The following is a 23,991-nucleotide window of genomic DNA, read 5'->3' on the forward strand; positions in this document are numbered from 1 at the left end:
TCCCAGCTACTCGGGAGGCTGAGGTAGGAGGATCACTTGAGCCTAGAAGTTCAAGGTCAGCCCAAGCAACATAGAGAGACGCTCATTTCTTAAAAAAATAAATAAATAAATAAATAAATAAATAAAATAAAAATCAGGCCAGGTGCGGTAGCTCATGCCTGTAATCCCAGCACTTTGGGAGGCTGAGGCAGGTGGATCATCTGAGGTCAGGAGTTTGAGACCAGCGTGGCCAACATGGTGAAACCCTGTCTCTACTAAAAATACAAAAATTAGCTAGGCACAGTGGCGGGCACCTGTAATCCCAGCTACTCAGGAGGCTGAGACAGGCGAATTGCTTGAACTGGGGAGGTGGAGGTTGCAGGGAGCTGAGATAATGCCATTGCACTCCAACCTGGGTGACGAGAGTGAAACTCCATCTGAAAAAAAAGAAAAAAAGGCATCACTTTGTACCCCATAAATACTTGTTATATGTGCTTGTAATTTGTCAGTTAAAAAGTCAACTAATTTGGCTGGGCACAGTGGCTCACGCCTGTAATCCTAGCACTTTGGGAGACAGAAGCAGGCAGATCACGAGGTCAGGAGATTGAGACCATCTTGGCCAACATGGTGAAACCTGATTTCTACTAAAAATACAAAAATTAGCTGGGCGTGGTGGTGGGCACCTGTAGTCCCAGCTACTCAGGAGGCTGAGGTAGAAGGATTGCTTGAACCAGGGAGTTGGAGGTTGCAGTGAGCTGAGATCGTGCCACAGCACTCCAGGCTGGTGACAGAGCAAGACTCCTTCCAAAAAAAAAAAAAAAAAAAAAAAAAAGTCAACTAATTTAAGAATCAGAGCCAAAAATAAGGTACCTTGGTATAACTCCAACAAAAAATAGCCAAGACTCATATGGAAAAAATTTTGAAATAACAAATCCTTCGATGGGGCTCCTAGAGAAATGAGGTAGATAATAACCCACTTTTTGAGACTTTCTAGATACGTGAGGCTGTGGTGCTGACGAGATGAATGGAACAGAGTCTGTCTTTACAGAACGCAGAATTACCTTCACATGTGAAAGAGTGAAGAAAGAAGGAGTGTGTGAATGAGGTGGTGCCAAGAGCACACTAGCACCTCTGGTGGGGATGAACTCCTACACTGCTTGCACCTCCTCACCCTCTGCAGCCAACAGGAGAAACCCTGGCTTCGGGCGCATTGCACGGGAAGTCATTTGGTGGAAGAGGGCTTTGTAACATTATCCAAGATCAGGAAGGGAAATGGATGCGCTGTCAGCATAACAATGTCCAAGTCACAGGGAAGATTGGAATTTGTGTGCAGACCTAATGAAAGCTTTTAGTGGGAATCTAAGCCTTGCAGTGAAAGGTGGCTTTGATTGCTTTTAGATATTTTGTTGGGGGGGGGGGGAAGAAAAGAAAGAAGGAAGGAAAGAAAGAAAGAGAAACAAGGAAAGAAAGAAAGAAGGAAAGAAAGAAGAAAGAAAGGAAGGAAGGAAGGAAGAAAAAGAAAGAAAGAAAGAAAAGAAAGAAAGAAAGAAGAAAGAAAAGAAAAGAAAGAGAAAAAGATCTAACTGTAATGCAGAGATGAGGTTTTTTCTAATGTGCTTCCTCCATCGAGCCTCTGCTATACTCAGGAATCAGTTCACCTCTCTTTTCTATGCAGGGGTGGAACTGGGCAGGTGGAGCTAATAACTTGGGACTTGCTCAATTTTGAGGAATGAGTAGCCTGAGAAACTGGAGAGGAACTTAAAAGAACATTAAGAAAAGAAGGTGGCCAGGCGCAGTGGCTCATGCCTGTAATCTCAGCATTTTGGGAGACCCAGGCAGGCAGATCACTTGAGGTCAGGAATTCGAGACCAGCCTGGCCAACATGGCGAAACCCCATCTCTACTGAAAATACAAAAAGTAGCTGGGTGTGGTGGCGGGTACCTGTAATCCCAGCTACTCAGGAGGCTGAGGCATGAGAATTGCTGGGAGGTGGAGGTTGCAGTGAGCCGAGATCATGCCACTGCACTCCAGCCTGGGCAATAGAGTGAAACTCCATCTCAAAAACAAACAAACAAAAGAAAAGAAAAGAAGAAGGCATTTAGGGGAGTAAAAGAGAGAATACACCTATGGGGCAACCCAGACATTTGGGCAGTGACAGTGAAATCTTGCATCACTGCGTGGGACAGGAAGCTGGGCTGACTAGACTAGAGGGCACAACTCCAGATTTTTTCATCAGCCCTGAGTTGTGTGGTTATGGGTTTCCCACTGAAGTTGGCCTGTGTAGTAGCCAGCTTCAGGGCAGTACTATTCCCCTCACTTCCCAAGTGAATGGAGGGCACTGGACACCTTGTGAGAGTGGGCCAGGAGTGCAGCTGCAGACCAGTCCAACTGGAGAAAGAGGAGATGGGTCCCCTTGACTGTTGTCCTTGTCTGAAGGTTAGGCACAGGCCAAGTGACAGAGTGTCTATGTCTTGGGCTACAGTGCCATTGGTGGTGGAGTTCCCATGGAGGGAGGCTCAGGACCCTACCCTTTTTGTTGGGTGAAACAAAAAGGCCTTGGTCAAGCTGGGCATGGTGGCTCATGCCTGTAATCCCAGCACTTTGGGAGCCAAAGCAGATGGATCACCTGAGGTCAGGAGTTCGATACCAGCCTGGCAAACATAGTGAAACCCTCTCTCTACTAAAAATACAAAAGATTAGCTGGGTATGGTGGTGGGTGCCTGTAATCCCAGCTACTTTGGAGGCTGAGCCAGGAGAATCACTTGAACCCGGGAGGTAGAGGTTGCAGTGAGTCGAGATCGCACCGTTGCACTCCAGACTGGGCAACAAGAGCGAGGCTCTGTCTCAAAAATAAACAGAGAAACACAAACAAGCAAACAAAAAACAGAAAAGAAAGTAAAGACCTTGGTCACTCTGGAGGTTGGCGGGAACTTCCTTGGGGCAGGGGACAAAATGACCAGTTTGGAACTTGTTTTCTGACTATATGAAGGGACACTGAGTCCCACCTGTCCTTTCTGGCAGCTTTCATCAATGTGAAGCTCATCTAATCAGCCTGTTCTTGATGGCAGAGTTCTTGCATGGCTCTTACACAGGAATGGAGCAAAAGAGGAAGGATTTTCCCACCATGATGATGCTGTTCTAGCTCACCTGGAATGCCTCTTCTCTTCCTTTCCAGTCATCCAGAGCTCAACTCAAACCTCATCCTTTCCAGGTTACCCTGGACCACGGTGATCTCACCTTCCTCCCCAAAGTGCTTGGAGGTTTCTCGTCTGCATTATTCCTTTACCATTTCTGTAAATATGTATGCTGCCCGTGTCATGTCTTGTGTTGTTAATTGCACTTGTTATAAGTGTAGGTTTTCTGTTTTCATTAGATAGTACTTTTTTTCAGATCCTTTTATAGTCTTTATATTGTCCAAAGTATGTGTTTATAGTAGTTGCTTAATTAATACTGATTGAATATACTTGTGTGTAAATTTATAAATGAACAAATGAGGCTGGGCATGGTGGCTAACACCTGTAATCCCAGCACTTTGGGAGGCCAAGAAAGGTGGATCACCTGAGGTCAGGAGTTTGAGCCCAGCCTAGCCAACATAGTGAAACCCTGTCTCTACTAAAAATACAAAAAATTAGCCTGGCACAGTGGCAGGCACCTGTAATCCCAGCTACATGGGAGGTTGAGGCAGGCGAATCGCTTGAACCTGGGAGGCAGAGGTTGCAGTGAGCTGAGATGGCACCATTTCATTCCAGCCTGGGTGATAGAGTGAGACTCTGTCTCAAAATAAATAATTAAATAAATAAGTGAATGACTGAATAGCAAAAGGACTGAACACATCCTACCTTTGAGTGCTTCTTTGTGATGACTTGGTGTTAGAGGCAGGCAGAGATCATTACAACCTCGTGGATGAGATTTCTGCACCACCTTCCCTCTAGGGTTTGTTTTAGTAAAGAACTGTCATGTTGTTAACTCCAAATCCTTTCCAAATATACATGTTTCCTCAGACGACCAGGGTCCTCACGACCCCTGGTGTAGTTACTGAGCACAACTTTGTGTTTATTCACATCCTGTCTCCAAGTAGCCAGTAGTAAGATGCTGGTTAATAACTCTTACTGTATATTGCAAGGGTACTTAATCACTTCCACATGCCCCTCGACTTCACGTTATATTGTTTCAGCTGCTAATTTTTGAAATCCCCCAAACAAGACCTCTGCTCTGAAACATGTGCTTCAGAGCTGTTTCTTTCTGCCCTGTTCTTCTAGAAAACTTACATGTGGTTTATTTCAACAGCAGGAGTGACAGGGAAACATGTTCATAACTTTTCTCCCTCTTTTCCTCCTTTGAGTCTCTTTTCTGCCAAAGCTCTTGGCTGGGATCCAGAAATGGCACATTCAATAATACCCAGTGTGTTTGAGTAATATTTTATAATTACATTGTTGCTGGGAAAATGGTTGCCTTGAGAATAATTCCTTTGCATAAACAAAGTCTGGGACCCCTGTGCCCCTTCACACCCCCCTTGCTGTGGGGAGAGGGAGGCAAGAAAGAAGAAGGAAAGAAAGGAAGGAAAAAAAAGGAAGGAGAGAGGAATGTAACATTTTCCTGCTTGGCTTTAGAAAGGGAACACGTCAGAGAAGATTTATAAATTGGTGAAGGATGAGTACTAACAGCTTTTAGGAACCCTGCCAATTCTATGCTTGGAACTGATGTTCATCAGAAGGTAAACAGGAAAGCCGTGTCCAGGTGTCTAGGAGGTGGAGGGTGGACAGCACTGTGGACTGGAAACTGAGGATCTGGTCGACTCTCCTGCCCTCCCCATTCATATTCTCCCACCTGGCTCCTTCAGGCAGCTACTCTTTCCAGCCTCACCTGAAGCTGGTTTCTGGATTCAAGGGGGATGCATATTAGAAGGTCTAGAGGAAAGACTTCTGGTGGGTGAAGGGAAGGAGGGCTGTTGCTAACGGTGGCTTTAATTGAGAGGTCTTCTTAGCTGTAACCTCAAGAGCCTACATAGGGCAGGGCTGTCTCTGAAGCAGCTGTTTGCCAGGTTGGCTAGAAAACCTGGGGATGAGTATTCATGTGGGCTTCAGTTGCCACAACTTATGAGGACTTGACTGTACTTTATTAACTACAGCATTTTGGAAGGGGCTCTGTGCAGACCTTCCCTCCCAGTTGCTTCCATTCTAGATCTGAATTCTGGGTGTGAGGTGCTAGGATGCAGCTCCAACCCCAGGAAAATGTCATCACTCACAAGAAGAGACATCTATCTAGGATGGTCACTCAAAAGTAAACGCCCCACAGGGGCCACTGCAGAGCCTGGCAAGTAAGAGATCAAGGCATGTGGTCTGCAGCATCAGAGGTCACTTGCGGGTTACTCTTGCACTCTGGCTTGAATGGGTGACAGCAGCTTGTATGCTCATCGTCTTCCTGACATTTCCAAACAATTCAGGATAGATCATTAGAGTAGTTTCAGCCAAAAGGAGCTTTTAGTTAGAGTCCAAGATGTCATTTATTAAGGACGAAACAAGTAAAAATCACATTTCAAAGAACTAAACCCCCAGACCCTATTTTCAGATGCCAATCCTCCAAAATAACATAAAAAGTCAAACCCTCAAACAAAATGAAGTACCATGCACCAGTTCCAAGTCTCCTGGGACTCCCTGAGGCTCTACTGTACCCTCCTTTCCAACCTCTTTGTTCGTTCTGGCTGCTGTAACAAAATATCATACTGGGTGGCTTATAAACAACAGAAATGTATTTTTTACAGTTCTGGAGCCTGGGAAGCCCAAGATTAAGGCAATGGTAGACTTGATGAGTCTTCTCAGTGATGAGACCAGCCTTCTCAATGATGAGACCAGCCTTTTCAATGATGAGACCAGCCTTCTCAATGATGGCATCTTCTTGTGTCCTCACATGGTGGAAGACTCAAACAAGCTTCCTTGCCAGGTTGAGTATTTACTCTGTTCTTTGTGTATGTAACTTGCCACTGAGTCTGTGTATGGGTGGGAATGGTCTGGTTCCTGCTCGAGTTTGGGAATACTACTACATTTTAATGTGATTTACCTTCACTGATCTGAGCTGTTTCACATGATTGCTAGGGGAACAGGCATTAAGTGATTCTCAGTCACCTAGCTCCTTCTGGGGTGCATGGAAGAAATGACTTGTATTTATTGTGATAACGTGTTTACATTTAAATACAATTTGAAGCTATTTTCTCTCCACAGTCTTCTCTTGGGTCACAGCCATGGAACAAGCACTGTTGCCACTAATTTTTGAATTCTCAATTTCCATCATTTCTGCTCAGGGGAATCTTGGGTCTTCTTACAGGAGAACAGAGAACCTGACTAGCCCCCCTCCCAGGAGAGTGAGGGGAGGCTGGAGCTTCACTAATACAAGCCAGAGGGGAGATTTTGATTGATCCAATTTATAAAACACAAGGCTAGAGCTTTCAGCAGCTCCTTCTTGCATCCAGCCAAAAGCAAAGTCACCAAAACGTGCTTGTTGAGATTCTGCCTCATTTTAAGCCTTGGTAAAACGCATTTCTCTCTATGTCTTCTCTTTAATTCTCTCTTGTCACACCCTAACATCAGGAGCCTGCAGAGTCCCTTAGGGTGCTGAGGGAACAGAGACTTAAGACCACGTCACAGCAAGGGGCTTCTCAGGTGGCTAAAATGCCAACATGACTTAGTTTATATGAACTTGGGAGGCCCCCAATCAAACAAATCCACTCCCTTTCATTGACCTGCCTGGAATTTTCACCACAGAGATTACAAAACTGGGAGCAATTAGCTGGAGATATTAATAGGTTCTGTCATGTAAAGTATTTGTAACAAAGCCTTCGGTTGAATTCCAGACTGAGAAGTTTTACTCCTGGAGCCAAAGAAGGCTTTGTTCTGGTTGACATCATGAAACTATTTTTAGGGTCCAAGTCTGCTCTGGCAAGGGGACTGAGGATTCACTGTCCCCTCCTCCTGCCTCCAGACCTCTTGTGCCAATGCCACCGCCATCCCTTTTCTTTCCCAGAGCTGGGTGCGTGGCTGGACGTGACCAGGAAAGGATGAAGGTTTCAAGAGAATCAGCCCCCGGTGGGCTGCTGTCTCTGCGTGGCTTCGAGGGGTGGGACAAGGAACATCACCTGACCCAAACTAGGGTAGGCAAATTCTTTTCCAGCTCCTGGAGACTGTGGTTGGGAGTTTGGAAAGACTGAGGAAGGTCATGTGTCCTCTTCTGACATAGGAGACATTTCGTTCTGTATCAAAAAATGTTTCTATGATGTCCTGACTTCCTTATGGACTCCTACACTCTATGTTTGTTCAGGGTCTGATACAGGAGCACAGATCTGATTTGAAAGAGAAGGAAAGGTCCCCTGCATATGGCAGTACTCCCACTCCTCTCTATTTTGTATTTGTGGAGTTCTTTGTGCTTTTCCTATCAGTTTTATCCTTTGATTTAATGTGATCCTCTAACCAACCTATGCAGGATCTGGTATCCTGGTGATGGGGAAACCAAGGACCAGAGAAGATAAATCATTTTCACAAGGTGATTTAAAGGAATAACAATCCATGTTTCTCAACTCCTGTTGCATTTTTTTCCAGTAGGCTGAGCATGTTTCCCCAGCTGGAGGAGAGGGTTTCCAGGAAGAGCCTGTCCCAAGGAAGAATTTTTTTGCTTCGGCCTGGCATGACCTACCACAGAGGTAAGCTGAGCTGGGTCACATCCCTCAAGCATGCTGGGTGATCTTCCACTCTGTCACATGGCTGGGCAATGGTTCCCAGTGTGGGGCAGGCCACTTCCCATTTTCTCCCTTCATCATGGTAATCCTGGGCTAAATGTGAATCTCACAGGACAGAGTGGTACTTCCAAGTTGTACTGATGCCTGAGGGGCATGCAGATTTATAGGTACAAGGCCACCCCTAGGCCATGTGGTGCCTTTGCATGAATTAGCAAAAGGTGCCTCTTCCAAGTCAACAGGTTCACAGCAGGACACAGGACTTGGGAGAGGAGCCCTGATCAGCCCCACTTGGTCAGGAACCCACGTTCAGCCTCCACTTGGTCAGGTACCTTTATGCAGAGAATCTAGGAAAGAGAATAGAGCCTGGATCCTGGGCTTCCTCCTCCCTGATCATTACACAGGAGTCTGGGAAATTATCATCCACACAACGGATGGGTTCAGTTGCTTGGTGGGTGTCAACCCAATGACCACAACCAAGGAAGATTTAGCAAGGGGATGTTATTACTTGTAACAAGTAAGGAGAACCCCAGGTATGGTTCCCAAAGCAGTGTCTCTCCAGTTGAGGGCTGGGTCAGGTTTTATAAGCATAGGGTAATGAGGTGTGATCTGATTGGATCTTGCAATGAGGTGATGCCAGGAGGCCTGATCTGACTAGATCCTGCCATGGGGTGACACCAGAGTTCAATCTGATTGGATCCTGGATCCTGCCATGTTGGATTCACGCCTCAATTCAGTCCCCATTCCCCAACTCCAGGACTTAGGTTCCCCGGGTGGCTGCCTGCTTGGTTCATCTGGGCACGCTCAGGTTAGGGTCCATGGAACTGAAAAAAAAACCAGCTCGGAACTTCGTTACATAGAAGTTGAACCATATTGGTCTGGTCCAGCTACGAAATCACTGACGGGGGTGAAGTTTGGCTGAGTGGCTCCCCCATACAGTAGATCCTGACTGAGGAATTCATTCTCTCTCGTTTTCCAAACTTTAAGCCTTCTGAAGGAATGAGCAGCATTTCTGACCTCCTCTCAAGGACAGCCAGGACTCTGTGTTCCAAGAGCTGGACTTCCCTTGCCCCAGGGGAGAAACAAGTATAGGCTTGTTTGGGGGAGGAGCTGGTTTATCCAAGAACTGGAGGACTTTCAGGTTGAAGGAGAAGGGAGATCCAACCTGAGAAAGAGTGAGATGCCTGCACAGGAGGCTGAAGTGGTGCCGGGCTCTTTGTGAGTGGAGATCTGTGTGTACTCTGGCTCTGTACAGTGGGCTGGAGGTTGCAGGACCTTGGATAGGATGAATGTGGAGATGTCTGTGGCTTGAACAGGAACCACTACCTCCCTTCTTGGCTTGGAAGGAGGATACTTGAAGCCGCAGAGTCTTCCCATTGAGCATCAAAGTAATGAGTACAAGGTACTGAAGAAAGGCGGCCCTTCCCCAAGTTTCCTGAATTGCGTAAACCCCAGGATATTTTTTATGACCCAAAAGAAATTAAAAGTGACTTAAGAGGCTGAGCCAGGTTTAAGCTCACTTAGAAAAACAAAGAAATGGGTTGTTTCTTGTGCCCCAGATTTATGGACTAAATTCATACTGTTTATCAAGTTCCACCAAAGGCTTAAAATTCACATCCAGTCAGCCCATAACCCCTCCCCGGCTGTCACCCCAAGACACGCACGTGGAAGACAACTTCTTGTCTTCATCTGTGATTCTCCCAAACATAACATTGGTTGGACTTTCCGTTTGGAAAATATTTCTTCTTCAAGGCAGCCAATTTAAAACTAAATTGTAGTCTGGCTTCACCTATAAAATGTTTGTGGTAGAGGTGGGGTTGTAGGCAGGAAAGCTCACTGTGGAATCTGCTTATATGTCTTGAGACCCATCTTTCTTTTTTTTAAAAATGGAGTCCCTCTTTGTCATCCAGGCTGGAGTGCAGTGTGGTGTGATCTCGGCACACTGCAACCTCCGCCTCCTGGGTTCAAGCAATTCTCCTGCTTCAGGCTCCCTAGTAGCTGGGACTACGGGCGTGCACCACCACGCCTGGCTAATTTTTGTATTTTTAATAGGGATGGGCCGGTCTTGAACTCCTGACCTTAAGTGATCCACGTGTCTGGGTGATCCATCCTCCCAAAGTGCTGGGATTACAGACGTGAGCCACTGTGCCCGGTCTTGAGATCCATCTTGACTTCTGGGAAACCTGGTAATATCTCTGATCCCCAAAGACATAGATTTGTGTCATGGGGCTTCTCCAGGGTGTTGAGGAGCCCTGGAATCAGTGAGAAAAGTTAAAAGTTCTATAATATTGGAAAATGGAACTTGCCTAACTCTGAGTGTCTGAGGCGCAGAGCCTGGGAAGGTAGCCCGTCTGAGAACTGTGCTTCTAAATGTCCTTCTTGTCCCCAAGCCTTTCTCCCTAAGTCCCAGTCCTTCTGGGCAATTTGCAGCTGGGTCCTTCTATTCCCTCACATGTCAGCTGGAGGAGGGTGAGATTTCTGCCTCTCCTTTTTCTTGAGTACAGAGGAGGTTCTACGATGACCTCGATTCTCATCAGCTCTTAAGAGCACTTTAAATGAAAGGCACTGTAAGAGAAGAGCTTATTCTTTCTGCGAAGATAAAACCTGCATTCAATCCAGATTACTGCTGTCCTGCCTCTCTCCTTCCCCTGCTAAACCTGGAACTGATTCTGTGGGTGGTTTGATATTTGAAAGAGGGAGCAGTAATTTCAATTCTATGTCCTGATGTAAACTGTTACAATCATTTCTTCTTGGACTGAGCAAAACTCAAACCAGGGTGACTTTAGATTCAGTCCACCCATCATTATTATTCATTTTGAGCCTCTGATACAGAGAAAAAGGAGATTCCCTCTGCAGCCCCTTTTCTGTTTTTGCTCTAATCTCCCCCTTACCTCACCTGGAAAAGGTGGATGGTCAGCAGCAAATGTTGCCGGGCAAAGATTCACACCAACAGCTACCTCTGTGGAGTCCACAAGGCTGGCCGGGTCTCTCCAGCCCTCTCTCCACCAAAAGGCAGCTCGCCAAGCCCTGCACAGGGGGTCCTGTGGTTCTGACCTACTCTGTGCCCCTGTGGCTGGCTGTGCTCTTCACCCACATCACCCACACTCTAGAGATGAATGTCAGAGCTCCTCCTCTCTGCTCCATCTGCTCACCAGAGGCTGCGGCCTTCTCATTAGGTCTCGCTGATGGAATCTCATTTTCCTTTTCCAAAGCGCACTCTTGAGGACCCATCAGTCTGGAGTTTCTGGCTTTCTAGAGCTGCGTAGCCAGCTGGCTGTACCCACTTCCTTGGCTACCATCGCTTGCGGCTCAGGGAATTTGTCAGCCATGGCCCCTGGGGAAGGAGCTCCTGCCAAGCTCTGCTCTTTTTCAGTCTTCTCCTTGGCTCCCTCCCTCTTCCCTTAGCCCTGCACACTTTGTTTTCTCTCTTCTTCCATCCAGGCAAGGTTCCTGTTCTTTAGACAATGAGAGTCTTCATGAGAAACCAAAATCCAGAATAAGGAATAGGAGAAGGTCGCTCAAGGGTCAGGGCAGTGCACTGCAGGACCACAGTCAAGGGCATTGTCAGTGCTGGCTGATGTTTTGGCCAGAGGAGGCTGGACCATGGTAAAGAGTGCACAGAGGATGTGGTCAGCAGAGAGAAACATCGGCAAGAAAACTGGGACATGAAGAGCTTGCCATGGTCATTTTCAGGTGAAATACTGGTGTCGAAATTTCGCTCTAGACCGAGGAAGCAGTAATGGGGCAATAGTTTGTCTACTGAAAATCAAGCCTTGTGGATATTGATTTGCCTTAATCTCTTTCAGCTTCTGAAAGTAGTGGTAAATGATATAGGGGGCTGCTCCCCCAGCCTTGGTTCTGTCCACCAGGGTGGGGCACTCTATGGTACAGGAACCTCAGGGAAATTTATCTGGGCATTACCAATAAATGCCACCTATGTGTCTCCTCTTTCAGAAAGATTACTGGGAGAAAAAATCTGAAAATAACCCAGGAGATTCCAAGATTCAACTAATAACCAGGAATAGTAGCAAGGAAGAGACTAAGTGAAGGCATCTAAGAATCAACAGAACTGCCTGCAAAGACCGCTAATAAGTTCAGATTTTAAGAGTGATCCTGTAAAAGATGGAAGCTAAGGCCAGCTCATGTGGATGAGGTCAGGGAGACTCAGGGCCACAGTGAGCTGTGGATTGTGAAATGTGTCAAACAAGAAAATGGACTATTTGGAAAAAGGAAGTGACAACAGAATAAAGCCAATGCTGGGGAAAGATTGTGTAATTGCTGAAGAACCTAGCCTTTTTTGTCTTATGAGCCAAAAGAACTTTCAAGATCATGTTGTCAGTGGTAGAGTCGCTCCCCATATTTATTTTTCTCTTTTCTTGTTTACTAATAGAGCTCTCTTCCCCCTTGCCCCATTCCCAGCTTTAGGTGGATACATGACTGCTCAATTACAAACTGAATTTTCCCGCCTTTTTTCGCAGTTGGTGGCAACGTGGCAATGACACCGGCCAGTGGGATATGAGCAGAGTGATGTGTACATTTCTAGTTAAAGTAGAAATCCCTGGACCTTCCTTCTCCCTGTTTCTGCTGCCTTGGATCCAGAGGCAAAAGTCACATGTTGACCCCCTAGCCTGGCTCCCTGGACCTTTTTGAGTAGAGCTAACCCACCATCCCTGAACCACTTTTAATGGCAAAAATCACAGTTACTTTTGCACCAACCGAATACTTGAAAGTTTGGTGAAAAAGAGGCATAAACTTCTTATTTAAGCCACTGTACTTTGGCTTGTCTTTGTTACAACACTGTAGCCTGTAAACCTTAATCAGCACACAATCTAAAGGTCTCATTTTGCAGAACAGAGAAAGATACCCACAGGCGTTTAAAACTCTGATAAGTTATTGATGAAGTGGCACCAGAACCCATGTCAACTGTTGTGAGTATAATGACTCTTTCTATTCTACCTTCTGACTCAGAGAACACAGAGCCCATCAAATCCTAGTTACCATGTCTTTTCCACTAAAAAGAATAATCTTCAGCCTGGAAATGGTGGAACAAATATTGACCAGAAGGAAATGAAGCCAAAGGAAGGAAATAGAGTTTCATTTCGAATCAGTTGAGGACTCCAGATTGTTGTGGGTTTGATCAGAAGCTCAGGTAAATCATTGCCCTTTCTGAAAACTGCAGCCTGGGGAAAGGTCTTGCTTCTACAAGCCTTTGGTACATTTCTATTAGGGCCAGGTCCTTCCAGCTGTAAGGTTGAGTGTATTCCTCTGTGGCTCAGGGGCAGCCACAGCCTCAGGGGGCCAGCTGGAGACCGCTGGGAGGAAGACACCCCTTCCCCAAGCTTGTTCTCTGTCAATGAGTGTGCCACGGTGCCAATTATATGCCTAGATATTATTTATTTAGATCATCAGGGCTTTTCTGTCTTCCAGAACTCTTTTCCTTCATAAAGCTTTAGTTTGCATATGCAGAGAAAAGCTGATGATAGGAGATCCAGCAGGTTGGCCCCCAGTAAACTTCACCCGTGTCCAGTGTGCTTAGCTCAACCCAGTGGTCGGAACCTCTGATTTTTGTTTGCCTTGATGGCAGTACAAACAGACTGGACAGGGCGAGACTTGTGATGGTGATGACCTGCCCATCATGCTCAGTCCTTGACCTGGGATGTGACTCACAAAGCCAGTCATTCACCTTACACATTTCATGCATTCCACACCCTGACTCACCACAGGTTCAGAAGGTCACTGTATTAGCATTCTCCAGAAATGCAGAAGCAATGGTGTGTGTGTGGGGGTGTGTGTTTGTGTGTGGAGAGAGAGGAAAAAAAAAGAGAAGAGAGAGAGAGAGAGATTTCTTATAAAGAATCAGGCCAGGCACAGTGGCTCACGCCTGTAATCCCAGCACTTTGGGAGGGTGAAGTGGGTGGATCACCTGAGGTCAGGAATTTGAGACCAACCTGGCCAACATGGTGAAACTCCATTTCTGCTAAAAATACAAAAAATTAGCCAGCTGTGGTGGCAGGCACCTATAATCCCAGTTACTCGGGGGGCTGAGGCAGGAGAATTGCTTGAACCCAGGAGGCAGAGGTTGCAGTGAGCCAAGATTGTGCCATTGCACTCCAACCTGGGTGACGAGGTGAAACTCCATCTCAAAAAAAAAAAAAAAAAAATTTGGCTTACATGATTATGGAGGCTGGCAAGTCCCAAAATCTGCAGGAGGCCAGCTGGAGATCCAGGAGAGCTGATGGTTTAACTCCAGTAAGTCCTAAGGCCTGAGAACTAGAACAGCCAGTGGTGTAGTTCCAGTTCAAAGGCTGGTAGGCAGGAAGAATTCTCTCTTACTCAAGGGTCAGTAATTTTGTTCTATTCAGGTTTTCAACTGATTGAATAATGCCCCCATCACTCACATTAGGGAGAGCAATCTGCTTTACTCAGTCTCCTGATGTAAACATTAATCTCAAAACACCTTAGCAGAAACACCCAGAATAATGTTTGACCAAATATCAGGGGACCCTATGGCTCTATCAAGTGGACACGTAAAACTAACCACTACAGTGGATTGTCTGATTCTCTTGGGAGGGTGTCAGGAAAGGGCATGGGGTATGTGGAAGTGGGGGGTGGAAAAGTGCATAGTTTTTGAGTGTAACATCCACATTTTGTGCAAAACACTGAACATAAATTAGAATGTAAAATTAAGAGACTCAGAGGAATAGAGCTCTGTATTTTCAAATATGTGTGAATTAAACTCCTATTATTCTATCTAACTCTTTGTCTCAACAGATAGACAGACAGACAGACACACAATCCCCAAGATTTAAATGAAACAGATGGCTTTCCTATTCCATTAGGTCACCACAGATCCATTCCAGGTGTCCCTGCTCATATTTGGCATTTCCATCTTCAGGTCCATCAAAAGACAGACACATTTAAGACAAAAAGATGTCTTTCTCTTTCTGGAAATATATTTTCCATTCATTCTTTCAATCACTCACTCATTTAAACATATTATTTGAGTGCTTGCTCTATGCTGATAGGGAAGGTATTTTGTTCTTTCTCCCATTGTCTTTAAAAGAGTTTGGTGCTCTGGGAAGCATATAAAGTGTGGGAAGTGGGCCTGGAAGTGAGGAGAAGACAGAGAGAAGAGGAATAGTGGTGGCATGAATGAAACAGAGGAAGAGAATGAGAGATAAAATAAGACAATGTGGGGCTGGGTGCAATGGCTCACGCCTGTAATCCCAGCACTTTGGGAGGCTGAGGTGGGTAGACCACCTGAGGTCAGGAGTTCAAGACCAGCCTGGCCAACATGGTGAGACCCTGTCTCTACTAAAAATTCAAAAATTAGTCAGGTATGGTGGCAGGCACCTGTAATCCCAGCTACTTGGGAGGCTGAGGCAGGAGAATTGCTTGAACCCGGGAGGCAGAGGTTGCAGTGAGCTGAGATCATACCAGTGCACTCCAGCCTGGGTGACAGAACGAGACTCTGTCTCAAAAAAATAAAAATAAAAAAAATAAAGATAAGACAATGTGGTGGAGTTAAAACTTAGGAAGCACTGGGACTGTGGGAATGAAGACCTGATGTGAGAGGGAGGGACTGAGCAGAAAAGTGGGCTGAGAAGGTAGCTGAGATAATGGAAGAATTTTAGAGTCAGAGTTGAAAGACCTAGACCTAAGTCCTATTCCACTATCATCATTTGTGTTTTTTCATTCATTAATCCTTTCAACAAATATTTACTGAGCACAAACTATCTTTGTGGTATTGTGTAAAGCATAGAAATACTGAAATACCAGGACAGATGAAGTCCATCTCTTTCTATCATCACAGTGTGTAGGCAGAACTCTAAGGTGGTCCCCATTATCTCCACTCCCTGATGTTACAACCTGTGTAGTACCAGCTTCATGAATATAGGTGGGATCTCTGAATTGCTTTTAGTTGTAAGAATATGGGAGAGGTGATGGGATATCACTCCTGAGATTACTCTGGGAAGACTTGATCTGGCTCTCTTGGTGGCCTTGAAGGAGCAAACAGCCATGTGGTGAACAATCCAAGGAAAGGGTTGTGTGCTAATGAGATGAGAGCAGCCCTGAGCCAACAGCCAGCAAGAAGACAGGACCCTCAGTCCTGCAGAAACATGATGAATTCTGCCAACAACCTAAGGGAGCTTTCAAGTGGCTCTCTTCCCACTTACACCTTCAGATGAGAACACAATCCAGTCAACACACTGATTGCAGCATTATGAGATTGTGAACCAAAAATCCAGCTAAGCCATGATTGAATTCCTGACTCATGGAAACTGTGAGATAATAAACACCTGTTATTCAGGTCACTAAATTTGTGGTAATTTGTTATGCACTTTAGAAAACTATGTATTCGGCTGGGCGCGGTGGCTCAAGCCTGTAATCCCAGCACTTTGGGAGGCCGAGACGGGCGGATCACGAGGTCAGGAGATCGAGACCATCCTGGCTGACACGGTGAAACCCCGTCTCTACTTTAAAAATACAAAAAACTAGCCGGGTGGCGGCGCCTGTAAGCTACTCGGGAGTGGCGTGAACCTGGGAGGCGGAGCTTGCAGTGAGCTGAATCCGGCCACTGCACTCCAGCCTGGGTGGCAGAGCGAGACTCCGTCTCAAAAAAAAAAAAAAAAAAAAAAAAGAAAAAAACTATGTATTCATAGATTTTACAATTTAAATGAAAAAATGGAGTTCAACACAGTTCAATAAGTACTGGGGTAGATTGCATTCTTTGTCCTAATATTTCACGTCCTTTCTCTGTCCTTGTTCTTTGCAATGTGACTTTAGAGTTTGTCCTGCTAAAGGAATGGAGCATATTTTTCCTACCCTTTTACTTTGGTTTTAGCCAATGGAATGGTGCAGACATGACCATGTGCCTATTCCAAGCCTAGACTTTGCACACGTCTATTTGCCCTCTTCTGCCCCTACCATCACCATGAGAAGAACCCGCTGCAGTCAGCTGGCCTGAAGAGAGTGAGAGATGTGTGGAGCAGAGGCTGGTCCCAATGGCTCACCAACCTCAGTGAGAGGCAGAGTGGCCACCCAGCCACTGCATCCTGAAGTGAAGCCACCATCCGAGCCTGAACTAGACCTGTCATGTCCAGCTGACCTGCAGCCCATGAGAACCTGAGAATATGGTTTCAAGTCACTGGATTTTGAAGCAGTTTGGAATGCAGTATTTTTGTGCCCACAGCCAATTGTTACAATCACGTAAATAATTAATTACAATTGTGACACCTGTCATGAAGGAGAAATAAGAAGATATGAGAGTATAGAACTGAGTAACTCAACCTTTTTGTGGGGACAAAAGAAGGTTTTTCTGAAGAAATGACATTGAAGTTGAGACCCTGAGTAAGAATTTAACTAAGCAAAACGAGGTTGGAGTGAAAGAAAGAATATTCCAGGCAGAGGGAATAGCAGGTACAAGGTCTTGAGGCAGGAAGTGTTTAGCACATTTGAAGAGCTAAAGAAAGGCTAATGTGGCTGGAGCTCAGGGGGATGGGGGGAAGAGTTAGGTGTGATGAAGGTAAAGATAAAGACATAGACAGGGATTGACCATGAAGTGCTTGAGAGTCATGTTAAGTATTTTCTTCGTCTTCCACCTCCTCCTCCCTCTCTTCTTCTTCTAGAAATAATGGGGACCTCGCATGAGTTTTAACTTAAGAAATGAAATGGGCAGATTTTCAATTCTGAAACAACACTCAGCATGGTATGAGAATGGCACAAATATGGCAACAGTAGTGTTGGAAGACCAGAGAAGAGGCTGCCTTTTTGGCCCTGGGGAGGCATCACAGTGAGGGAGGCAACAGTCTCGTGTGGAGATGGAAAGACATATTTAGGAGAAAAAAATGATGGAATTTGGTAACTGCTGAGAGGAAGTTCAGAGAAGATGCAGTGTCAAAAGTGTCTGTCTCTCAGGTTTCTGGCATGAATCATTGGGTAGTTGGTGAATTTGATCATTAACATGGAGAGAATTGGAGGAAGAGCTTATCTGGAGTTTTTTTTTTTTTTTTTTTTTTGAGATGGAGTTTTTGTTCTTGTTGACCAGGCTGGGGTGCAATGGTGTGATCTTGGTTCTGAAACCTTTGGCTACTGGGTTCAAGCGATTCTCCTGCCTCAGCCTCCCAAGAGTAGCTGGAGGCATGTGCCACCACACTTGGCTAATTTTTGTATTTTTAGTAGAGATGGGGTTTCACCATGTTGGTCAGGTTGGTCTTGATCTCCTGGCCTCAGATGATCCGCCTACCTTGGCCTCCCAAAGTGCTGGGATTATAGGTGCCACTGCGCCCTGCCTGGGCTCAGTTTTTATGGCCTTGGGCAAGTGAAAGCTTCTGAGCTTCAGGTTTTTATCTGTGAAATGGGAAAAAACACCTCTACCTTAGTACTGTTAAGAAGACCAAATGAGATTGTGCATGTGAGGGAGCTTTGTAAATCAGAATGTACTGTTCAAGGTAGGATTTTATTACTGCAGAGAGTTAGGAGAGGTAGACGAGAGAAATAGATGATTGCTGAGCTGAGGGGTAAGAGAACACGCTGACCTGGAACCAAATCCATCTGGTCTGTCTGGGAGAAATCAGTGGAGAGAAAAAGAGCCAAACCTTGAGACCTCATCAGAGATGGTTTTTTTCTAACCAGCTGCAGACCCTGGGCCCTGGGTGGCCCTGCCCTTTGTAATTGCTTCAGGCTGGGTTCAGGGAACAGTTCCCACTCCTGACTACCACTATGGACACACTGTCTCCATTGTCCCAAATCAGGACAAGTCTTCTGTGCACCATGGGAAATCCTGAGGTGGACGTCTGGAGCTGGGAGGGCACAAGAGCTGAAGGACTGATGAAACTCTGCTGTTTAGAGTTATGCAGTTCTAACTTGCTTCAACCATCACAGTCTGGGCTGCTTGTTGCCCTCCACAAACTGCAGTTTCTTGTAAGGCAGATCCATACTCAATAAAGCATTCCTTGAGCTACTCCTGCCCATTTTCTGCCTGAGCACACCAGGGGCTCTGAGAGTGGGTAGCCATCGAGCTCTCTTGAGAGAGTTAACCCCTTCCAGTCACAAAGGGTTGTTTTTAGCTTTGTCCTGGAAGAGGATTTACATCCACGAAGTCACCTAATCATTTTGATGCTTCTCACCGCCTCCTCGATGCAGCCGATGTTTACTCATCTTCCTCCCAGTCCATCTCGCACATGGATTCCAGACGCTCTTCCAGAAGCTACTGCTTCCATCATGTCACCGCTCTACCTGCAGGTCCCTCCTGGTACTGCTGTCTTGTCCCTATCAGATGGGAAGGGCACTGGGCTTTGAGTTGGAGGCATCGACTTAGAATCACAGCTCTCCATGTGCCTGGGCGGTACCTTGGGCAAGCTAGGTCACCTCCAGGAGTCCCCTTCGCCTTATCTGCAGGAAACACAAGGATGCCTAAATCACCTGGTCATGGTGGAGGTACTCTACACAATGCGTCTGGCGCACAGTATCCTCATGAGAGAGGGAGCCCCTTATGTCAGCACGTTCAGGCTCTGAGCTTCTTGAGGTTCTGGAGAGCAGGGATCCAGGTTCTCACCTGTCAGAATGGCTGGCCGGTCCTGCAGGCTGTGGTCCCACATCCTGCTGTGAGGAGTCCCTTAAAGGAACAGAGCACCTCTAGCAGATCTGAGAAAGGGCTGAGTGAGCCCCCAAGTACAGGCGCAGTGAGAGGAGGGGATGGGACAGAGATGTATCTGGGGGCAGAGGGGGCTCACTGGGTGTTGGGGAGCTTAGAAGACAGTGTGAAATAAATAAATAAGGAGGAATTGGACGCTTCTCAAGAGCCATGGGAGTGCAAAGGGCAGCCTAAGTAGCTTCAAAGAGCAAGCAAAAACAGCACTAAGTTCTGGATAAGACAGCTTGGTACCTGCCCTGACCCTTTCCGAGTGAGGGTAGTCATAGCTCTGCAAAAAAAAGCCCTGTCTATTGTTTCCTGATTCCCTTTGGAGGGTCTGAGGGAGCCAGAATGTCCCCCAGAAGTGCCAAAACATAAGAGACGAATGGAGTTGGGGATGAGGAGTGGCTGGTTACACAGTCACAGCCTGTGAGAGAGAAGCTTCTGGATCTGCTCAGAACTTCTGAGCTAGCTCTGTCCTTCCACAAATATTATTTTTGAGCAGGAAAGCCTTGGGCAAACACTAGTTTCCAGTTCAAATTCTGCTGGAAGCAGGGGCTAAGGCTTTGGTCAGGATGTGCTAAGCTTCAAACAAGTATCAAGGTCAGGAACAAACTCTCGAAGTAGGATGGGCGAGTCCCACTAGATATGTGCCTGTCTGGGAAGATTCGTTCTTATTCGGCAGTAGTCATAGTCGAAATTGTGTGTGGGGCAATGTTTATCTCAGAAATTCCTAGGTCCCTGGACTCTCTCCCCTACACCTTCCCCTCTCCTGCCCAGCTCCCTATCCTACCCTCCTGGTTTTTCTCTGGGCTCACATCTGTCCTCAGCAAATTATTTGAAGCTCAGGCTCCCGGGGGTATAAACCACTGATAACAATTTACTGCATGAGACTTGATTTCAATGAGGGCCGGAGCCCTAGGTGAAAGAAATGAAGGCGGCAGCGGTGGTGCTTTAATCAGACTCTAATACGCAGGGCCCAGTCTTTTCAAAGGTGGCAAGGTGAGGTGCTGGAGGTGTTTTGGTCTCTGTGTGGTCACGCAGTTCTGTGTTGTTAGGTCTGGAAGAGAGTTACTGATTATTGTGTCTTGGGGTTCTCAAAGTTAGTAGAATCACCCAGTCAGCTTGAGTGGGCCAGAAATCCACACCATTACCATGGACGTTGGTCATTTGAAACAGATGGTCCAGGCAGCAGACTTTGAGGAAAGTGCTCATCTAGTCCCTCACAGGACAGGGAAGGAGCAAGGATGGGAGAAGCCCTCCCAGGGTGATCTCATGCCTCTCACTTCCACTCCAGTACAGCTCCCAGAGACCCTTGAAAGTTTCGATTCTGTGATTCCTGTTAAAAGGATGGCACTGAGGGGAGGACACAGCACAAGCCATCTGCTAGAAAGCCTGAGGAGAACAAGTGTGGGCCCCAGGTTGGTCACTACTGATCCCACCTATGGGGCACAGAAGGGACCACGTGCCCTCCCTTGGCACAATTGTGTGCTCTGATCACCTCGGGGGTCTGCCTCTCTGGGGCCCCTGACCTGGACCCACAAACACTTGGAAGGTGTCCTTAAACAGTGGGTTTCCTCTGCACAGCCCTTGCCATGAATCTTCCTCAAGGGCTTTGAGTCTTTCTTGCTTAGCAAGAGTTCTATTCTCAGTTGGGTACCAAATATGCCCCCAGCCTTCACATTCATGTCCAGGTCTGGAGGGCAATTCCTTCTTAGGTCAGAGGGCAATCAACCACTGAAAGACTGACACATCTTCCTATAATTTCACAAAATGGCAACCAGTCAAAGGTGGCATTAACTTATGACTTGAAACAAGGGCCTGGCCCGTTTGTGACTCTGGTTCCCTGTTCTTTGCATGACATCCCTCTGAAGGAAGACGCTGGTCAGGGAGAGAGAGGATGCTGACACTCCCACTTTAGGGGAAGGCTGTGCTTGGCAGTTGGTTAATTTTGTTTCCTCCTCATGATGTACATGATGTCAGGAAATCAGTGAATCTAACTCTTGCCTTCCTGTCCCTGTCCTGTCTCTGCAGTCTTATGCCTTCTTGTAGTGGAAGGCTCATGTTTCTGCAAGCAAGGGGCCTGGATTCATATGAAGAACTGCTCCTATGTCACATGCAAATGTTTTCTTATTTAATTCTTCAACAATCTTTTGAGAGAAGTGATATGATGTCCATTCTACAGACTAGGAGATTAAGGCTAGGGCAGTTCACCAACATTCCCAAGGTCACCTGGCAGGTAAGCAGTAGAGCCAGAATTTGAACCCAAGTCTGCAAACCTCAATGCTCATCTCCTTCAGATAAGACTGCAGCCTTGCAGTAGTTCTTGAGAATGAAATATCTCTGCATCATGGTTCCCTCTTTTGTGAGAAGAAAACGGTGATATGCCTATTTAATTTTTGCAGGTCAGTGAAGCTACCATCATCACTATTACTATTAGAGACACAGTCTCGCTGTGCCACCCAGGCTGGAGTGCAGAGGCGTGATCACAGCTCACTGCAATCTTGACCTCCAAGGCTCATGCGATTCTTCCACATAAGCCTCCCAAGTAGCTGTGACTACCAGCGCACCACTATGCCTAGCTAATTTTTTCTTTTTTTTTTTTTTTTTGTAGAGATGGCATCTCATTTTCTTACTCAGCCTGGTCTCAATTTCATGGCTTCAAGTGATTCTCCCACCTTGGCCTCCCAAGGTGCTGAGATTACAGGCATGATCTACTGCACTTGGCCCAGTGAAATTATTTAGATGGATAAGTTAAGAAAGAAAAGAGTGAAGAACAATCAAAAGAACCAAAAAAAAAAAAAAAAAAAAGAGTGGAGTGGAGGCAGAGATGCCCAATTCAGGGCACATAGTAAGTGCTTAATAAGTACAGGTGGGCTGGATGGATGAAACTCAAAGCAAATATGACCAAAGCCTACTAAACTGATGAGTGGGAATAGCTGGAGGGAGCTTTTCCAGAACACCTAGTTCAGGAACACTCCTCACAGCCTGAAAGAAGTACAATGTAGAATAAACAAAAGGAAGTACTGTTGTTTCCAAGGTAGTAAATTTAGAGAGCGCAAGAGTCAGTCCAGATTAAAAATATAAATCTCTGCGGAAACAAGTAAATTGTGCATGATGAATCCATAAAAAATAACCAGGGGCGACATCTCCTGCCTTTGAGGCCAAGGTCAAGTGGGCCCTCCCCAGAATACCCGTGGGCTGAGTGAGCAGCGTGCTAAATCTTGGGTTCTGAATCCGGTGTTAAGTTTAGAAGGTTTTCATCCCCTCCTTCTTCAGCTCTTTGGCATATTCATGCTCTGTATTATGGTTTTAGGGAGTTACCAGCTTGATAAACTACAGGAAACCCACATGCATTTTACATCCAATTTATAGAGCCCTGACTCTTAACAGTGCCTAAATAATCCACGGTGAAGGCTGCTCAATGGGCCATGTAATCCATTTGGAGATGGTGTGCCCCGCTTGGAGACTGGCTGTGTGTCTGGCTTCCTTTTCCAAGGTTTCTCTGTTTGTGCTAGGGAAGGGACAAGGGATGCAGTTTTGGTACCCTGCTTGCCTGCAATCAAAACATTGATTTCTTCCCAGACAACCCACCAAGAGAGAAGGGCCCTCTTCCTGAGGCCAGGCAGCTGTTTCTTTCGAGTTTCTTCAGCCTCTGGCTCTTGTCCTAGGGCCTTGGATCTGGCCCCAAAGGCACGGCAGGACTTGTGAGTGGTGCCAGGCTCTGAATCTGACCCCACATCCTCTTGGGAAGAACTGCAACCTTTGCTGGTTGTTCTACCAGTGTTCAGATTAACTGGAAGACTGTCATGAACGCTGGGGGCTCTTTTTAGAGCACCACCGACATGTATCCCATAATCATAATCCTGATTAATTTCCGCATTTGGCTCTGTGGTGACAGCTGGCCAGTGGGGGCGACACTTTCCCCATTTGGATTGCAGGTGTCCCTGGCACTCTCTCAGAACCTGGACTGATGTCCTGAGCTTCTCCCTCTTGCTAAAGTTGGGGCAGAGGATTTGAAGCGGCCACTCCCCACCCCCACCACACCACTGTCCTCTCTGCCTCCAGATGTGGCCTCTTCATCCCCTTCTTCTAGCCTCTTCAGACCCTGTCCTCTGGGCCTGATGCAGCATCCCCTCTTCAACCTGCCAGGAGATGGTCCGTTCCCCACAGACCTCCAGTTGTGAACATTCCTCTTCCATGTGCTGTACCTGATCAGCCAGTGTCTCTGCGGGAAATAGTTGGCACACTGGAACCCGGCGATTTGAGAAGGTGTTTAACACAAGGCCTTTTTACAAAGGTGTGGGAAAAGTATAGGCTGGCCACGAAGTATAGTGAAGAACGCGGGACCGGCACTGGGGAGCTCTTACCCCCCACTGGGCTTAAGGAACTAGGGCTGGGGACAGTATCAGAACCAGCCCAGCAGGACTCACAGCCAGCTTGTAGCTGTCCCCCATGGGAGGGGCGTAAGGAAGTAGATTTCCCCATCTTTCATGGGCTGAACTCAACAGGAAGCCAGAAGTTACGTGGGCTTGCTGTTGTGCACATGTCCAGTCTCCAGGGGCTCATGGCAGAGAGGAAGATAGAAATTCCATCTAGAGGGCAAAGCAGAAGAGATCCAGCAGAGCATGTGCATCAAACCGTGTACACTGGC

General features: G+C 46.5%; 1 long non-coding RNA gene across 3 annotated transcripts in view; it reads left to right on the forward strand.

Moving 5' to 3' along the window:
* Positions 1–6,993: 6,993 nt before the first annotated feature.
* The window catches only part of LOC126960790 (uncharacterized), a 68,532-nt gene continuing 51,534 nt past the window's right edge, over positions 6,994–23,991 (forward strand). For all 3 annotated transcript variants that reach the window (XR_007728105.1, XR_007728103.1, XR_007728104.1), the window contains exons 1-2: positions 6,994–7,123; positions 7,569–7,669. This is a non-coding gene — a long non-coding RNA (uncharacterized LOC126960790). The remainder of the gene's footprint in view (positions 7,124–7,568; positions 7,670–23,991) is intronic.

This window comes from Macaca thibetana, chromosome 8 (assembly GCF_024542745.1).
Source record: "Macaca thibetana thibetana isolate TM-01 chromosome 8, ASM2454274v1, whole genome shotgun sequence".
Lineage (NCBI taxonomy): Eukaryota > Metazoa > Chordata > Mammalia > Primates > Cercopithecidae > Macaca > Macaca thibetana.